Here is a 6,481-nt window from a genome sequence, read left to right on the forward strand (position 1 = left end):
ATCCCTGAGTTGTTGAAGAAGGAGAGAAGAGGGGAAAATGGAAGAGAAACATGATAAATGTGAACTCAAGCATGTCTGTGGATTACATTAATTTTGACCTAAGTTCTCCAATTATACTGCAAATATGATCAAATTGGATGAAAAAAAAATTAAGCCACTCTAATGATGCTTCCAGGGGAAAGGCTTTAAGAACGAGGACAGAAAGATTGAAAGTAAAAGAAAAAGTCCCACTTCTAGCTATTCATCTAAGAAAAATGGAAGCATGGTCACAAATAACCTTGCCTAAGAACATCCACAGATGCCTTCTTCATATCATCCCAAACCTGAGACAGATCAGATGTACAAGAATAGGAAAATGAATAAAGAATTCTGTGCACATAATGCATATACTTCAACAATAAAAAAAAGAGAACAGACCACTCATACGGGCAACAAAATAAATGAATCTCCAAAACATTATGTCAAAGAAATTAGACATAAAACCAGGTTTTGTGCCTCATGTCTATTATCCCAGCTACTCAGGGGGCTGAGAAGGAGGATTACAAGTTTGAGGATAGCTTCAGCAACTTAGTGAGACACTGTCTCAAAATAAGAAATAGAAAAAAAAAATGGGGAGGAGATACAGCCTCAGTGGTAGAGTACCTCTTTCTGGGTCCAATCACTCGTACAACAACAAAAACAAAACAGCCCCCCGATGAAAAATAAAAACATAAAAGAAATCAGAAATATGATCATTTCAGCCGATATTGAAGCATTTAATAAAATTCAACTTACATTCATGATAAATACTTTTAACAGATTATAAATACAGGATGCATCTATAATCTGGTAAACACTATCTGTCATGACCTATCACATTTTTAAGGGCGATATGATAAAATCTTTCCCTCTGAGCTGCTGAACAAAAGAAGAATGCTTTCTATTTTATTCAGTACTGTACTGGAAGACCTAGACAGCGGAAAAAAGGCAAGATAAAAATGTGTTCGAATTAGAGGACAATGAAGGAAATGGTCATTCTTTGCAGATGTCCTCATTATATATGTAGAACACACAGAGGAATCCCTATTAGAATAAATGAATGCATTTATCAAGGTTTTAAAGTACATGGCTAGGTTCTCTGGGCTCTGGCTCTGGTTGCAGCCACATGGCTAAGCACAACCAAGTTGGGATGGTCAGCAAATACCATCAGGATTTCCTATGGTGCTCTCTCCAGAAAATGGTGAAGAAAATTGATATCACCCAGCACCTCAAGTACACTTACTTCTTCTGTGGAAAAACCAAGATGAAAAGGCCAGTCCTGGGGATCAGGCATTGTGACTCCTGCATAAAAACTGGCTGGTGATACCTGGACCCGTATCACCACTTCTGTGGTCACAGTCAAGTCTGCCATCAGAAAGTTGAAGAAATTGAAAGATCAGTAGCAGCTCTACTATTTGGACATCCCCAGTCTATAAAAAAATGGGTTCATTTATGTAACAGAAAAACACATGGCTAGTATGCAAAAGGTATTATACATGTATATAACACAATAGTCAGAAAATTCAAAACACATAATATTTATAATAATATTATCAAGATCAAATACTAGTAATAAATATAACAAAAGAGGAGTAAGAATCCCATAGAAAATACTGTATATTTTTTTTTATTTAGAGTAAATGAAGGAGATGTAAATAAAGATGGGATGTACCATTTTCATGGATTGGACACTTAATATTCTCATGACATCAGTTCTACACAAATTGATCACCAGAATCAGTGCAAATCTTGATTGGAATTTCAAGATATTTGGTGTTTGTTGTTTACAAGCTGATTCTAAAACTTATCATGGAAATGAAAAGGTCCAAGAATAGCCAAGACAATTTTGGGGGGAGCAATTGATGAAGTGACTTTAAGTTTCATATGGAAACCTAAAGGACTAGGAATAGTAAGATCATCTTGAAGAAGATGAACCAGTGGAAAGATTTATTATATGTCATGTTAAAATTTATTGTAAAACAACAACAATTGAGACAGTACACTGGATTAATGTAGTGTCCAGCAGGTCAATATAGAGTTTCCACAAATACAATCACACATATATTGACATGTGACTTACTATAAATTTGGCACAGCAGTGTGAGCAAGGATAGACTTTTCAATAAATAGTGCTATGTCAATTGGATATCCATAGGAGAAAAAAAAGGAACGTAGCCCTCTTCTGGTAATATACCAGTGTAACATAAAATAATGGGAGTTTCTTGAAGATAAAAGTGGATGTTTTTATGATTGGGGGTGTTGGGTAGATTTCTAGACATTGATGTTGAACTTTGTTAAAATTATGTACTTTTCCAGTCACCTAAAGTTTTAATTACAAATGTGAAAATTTAATTCATAGATTTGGAAAAAAATATTTGCACACAAATAACTGTAAAATCATTGGTATCCAGGGAGTACAAAAAATGTCTACAAATCACTAGACATTCTATTAAATTCAACACACACATATGGCCTAGCAGTTTCACTCCTATTCTGCTCCATAGGAATGTGTGAGCACATGTGCCAAAGGTAGGTAAAAGAATGTTCACAGAAGCATTTTTCAGAAGAACTGAAAATCTGAAAAAATTCCAAATATCCCACAATGTGGCATATTCATATTAAAAAAAGGAATATTAGAGTTAGGAAAATAAACTCTAACAACACTGTTATACTTAAATATGAGGTGTCCCCCAAAGCTCATGTGTAGGACAAAGCAAATAAAGTTTAGAGATGAAATGATTGGGTTATGAAAGTCTAATCAGTGTAGTCAGTGCATTAATCTCCTGACAGGGATTAACTGAGTAACTATATTAACTGAGAATCTATATTAACTGGTGACTATAGGAAGATAGGGTGTGGCTGGAGGCAGTGGGTCCCTGGTGCATATCTTTGAGTTTAATATTTTGTCCTTGTTGAACAGAGCTCTTTCACTCTCTTCTTCCTGGTGTGATATTGTGAGCTAATTTCCTCCACCACGCTTTCTGCCATGATGGTCAGCCTCTCCTTGGGCCCAGAGCAATGGAGTTGCCCATCTATGAACTGAGACCTCTGAAACCAAGAGACCCCAAATAAACTTTTCCTCCTCTAATTGTTCTTGTCAGGTCCTTTGGTCATGTCAGCAAAAAAGCTAACACACATACAAAACAACAGCATTGGATCTCATAAATAAAAATGTGAGTTAGGTCATCTAGATCTTTCTATTTATTTTACTTCACAAAGAGGTAAAAATCTAATAGGTGGTGTTAGACATCAGGATAACTCACATTTGGGGAATAGTATGGTGATCAAGAGGGGCCTACAAGGAGCTACTAGGATTCTCAGAACATTCTATTTTTGGCCAGGATGGTTGTTGCATCGTGTTCAATTTGTGAAGGAAAAAAAAAAAAAATCATTGAGATGAATACTCACGACTATGCACTCCTCTGCATGTATATCATACTTGAGAATGTTTTTAAAGGTTTATCATCCAGACTTATGGTGTTTCCACCCACCTGAATTCTAGAATTGTTACTGAAGATTTCATAGTTATGACAACAGAGAAAAATGAGGACGGAACCAAGCAAAACACCATCTACTGTATTCTATGAATGTTTGCAATTAGAACTTTTAAAATGTAGTTAAATTTGAGTTATAAGCATAATGATTTCATGATTTGCTTAATGGTTGGAGAGATTTAAGTAATGAAATAAAAAAGGCAAGATTGCATGTTTATTTGCACTTTGCCAAGATATGCTAAGAAACATCTTTTATTTTTTCTGGAGCTGTCATGGTCTTCCTCATGAACCTCATCCACTGAATGGTGCAAGAAAAAAACAAAAGTACAGTTCAGCCCATTTAACCTTATCCATGCCAAAAGAAGTGTCTCTCTAGATAAGTTATTATTAGGTAATATATGTGGTCTTTTAGGGCTGGGTTTGTGGCTCAGTAGTAGAGCACTTGCCTAGCATGTGCGAGGAACTGGGTTTAAAATATATATTCTTTTAAATTTCTTTTCCCTCCAGATCTTCCTGATGACATCTGGGTGTCCTGTTAGGTAGGACTAATGGTCACAGATGACAGAGGTGTCCAAGGAGCAGACATTGGACAGTACTTGGGCTGATTTGCTTCCTTTAGGATCAACTGGCCTATCCTAGACTCTGCCTTGGTCCACTGTAAAGTCTACATTGGGAATCTGCTGTCTTCACCCAAACCTGCAGAAACTCTTTGCATGATCCAGTTTCATCTTTGATGTCTCTAGTATTACAAAGGAATCTGCAATATTATCCCCCCATCATATCTGGCCCTTGGCCTAGATGTTCTACCTCACTTCCTGACACAGCAGACTTCATGGTGGTCTCAACAGCTCCCCTCTCAGCTATATTATGCATCCTCCCCTTGGAAGGCATGCAGGAATGGGTGGAAATCTGGGAATGCTGAGCACCAGCCCTTCGTTTATGTCTGTGCTTCTCCAACTACAGTGTGTAGCATCATTATCTGGAATACTTGTTAAACTATAGATTCTTGGTGCCCATTTTAAATTTGTGACTCAGAGGACTGTGGTAGGGCTCAAGAATTTACATTTCTCACAAGGTACACATGGTCTTGTGAGTCTGGTGACTACGATTTGAGAATACTGCTCATATTAAAACACCTAGGCACTTTGGATTTACTCCCCTGATTGGTGTGGGGCAGCCTTTTGTATTCACCAAATTTTAAGTGGAGTTTTGTTATGTCCACCCCAAACTCTTCCCTGGTCTTTTTCTTCTTTCCACAATCATTTGGAGGTGAATTAGCTGGTTTTTTGTTAGTGTTGATGGTTTTGTTTCTGTTTTCTTTTTCTCATCTACCTAGGGCTTCTGCAAGTATTGCTAAAGCTAGAAGAGATTAACTCTGGAAACACCTTTATTTTTCTCCTACATCATATCTCCCTTCTTCCCCACTCCAGCCTTAAAAGAAAACACTGGTGACAGATGATTTTAAAGGGGAGAGTAATTGACTGATACGGAATACAAACTAGTATTTTAAAATATTTTGCTCATTTCAATAGCAAAAAAAAATAATAATTTAAGGTGATATTGAAGGTCTGTGAAAATCCTTTTCTTTTAGATAAGTGTAAACAATGCCCAACATTGAAAAAGGGGAACAGGAACAAATTCTCTCCTCCAGTCCCTTCAATCTGGGGTGGTAGTTCAAGACCAAATTGGAATGGTGGTAGAGCAGATTCTGTTCTTAGAAAAGGAGTACTTGGAGTCCAAAGAGATCTCTATCCTGTGGAGATTCTGTTCCAGCAGGGGTATGCCGATTTAGGACCAGCACTGGGTATTAGATGGGAGGATTTCAGGTCTGTGGTGGTTAGCATCCAGAGATCAGGAGCAGAACCACAATTGGAGACCTGGGGACTGTCACCAGCTGAGTGCAGCGCAAACCTCAGTCAGCTGGTTGAAGATATTATATGGATGGATCCTCTTTGAGGAGTGAGGGTGGAAGGGTGCATGGTTTCTGTGGTCTCCAAAGGAAGGGATTTGGGCAGCAGCTGGGTTGTCTCACAGGGTATTCAAATGAAGTCAACCCTTGGTTATGGCCAAGAGTGTACCTAGACATCCTGAAACCATTCTGATTCCTTCCTTTCTGCAAAGGGCTGAACGAATTTCTCCTCAAAGAGAGGAGCATAGCCAACAGCTGTGACGGGGCTGAGACCAGGCTGAGTATTGCTGTGAGAATTAAAGGGCCAAGACTTGATGTCAACCCTTCCCTCCGACAATACCCCAGACCAGGAAGTGGAGCTCTGTCACTGAGAAATATGGAGTCACATTCTTCCTTTCCAGACCTGGGAAAGCAGCAACTCCTCACTGCTGAGGTGGCTGTCATAGGCTGTAGTTACGAATCCTTTCTCCCATCTGTTTCTCAGTGTTGCCATATGAATCCGAATTCAATGACACAGGTGAGAACACTCATTAGCCTCTATACAAATATAAGGTGTGGGATGCTGGGGATGATCATGTTCACACTGTGTGCCAGCTTTAATCCTTAGGCTCAAACAAATACTAGAACAGAAAAGTCGGAGCCCTGGTGGCTTTTCAACTGAAGCCCACACCTCCAGCAAGGCCTCCTGCAGTCTTGCCTTCAGCTTCCTCTTGAGTCAGATCCATCTCACATCATTTCCTCTTTTCAAAAGAGAGAACAAGTTAATAACAGTGCTTTGGTTTTAGGCATAGAAACCAGCTCATATTTATTGTTCGCAGGCTGGTGGGGATATGTGACTGTTCCCACAGGGTGACATTCTGAATCCAGAGGGATGGCGAGCATTTCTAGGGAGCCACTATACTTTAAGCAATTCCAGCATCACTGCCTGGGATCATGCTGCCCAAGGAGAGAGAGATGGACCCGCAAACACAATGCCCATGGCTTGACCCTGGCTACTGTCTTTGAATTGGGCCGACTCTCCATTCACCATGTCACCAGAGCCATTGCAACCAAAAGGGAC

General features: G+C 39.0%; 1 pseudogene; it reads left to right on the forward strand.

Annotated features, from left to right (window-relative positions):
* The first annotated feature begins 1,144 nt into the window (after positions 1-1,144).
* On the forward strand, positions 1,145-1,421 carry LOC114104195 (large ribosomal subunit protein eL43-like; annotated as a pseudogene).
* The last annotated feature ends 5,060 nt before the right edge of the window (positions 1,422-6,481 follow it).

Source organism: Marmota flaviventris, chromosome 17, assembly GCF_047511675.1.
Source record: "Marmota flaviventris isolate mMarFla1 chromosome 17, mMarFla1.hap1, whole genome shotgun sequence".
In the NCBI taxonomy this organism is placed as follows: Eukaryota; Metazoa; Chordata; class Mammalia; order Rodentia; family Sciuridae; genus Marmota; species Marmota flaviventris.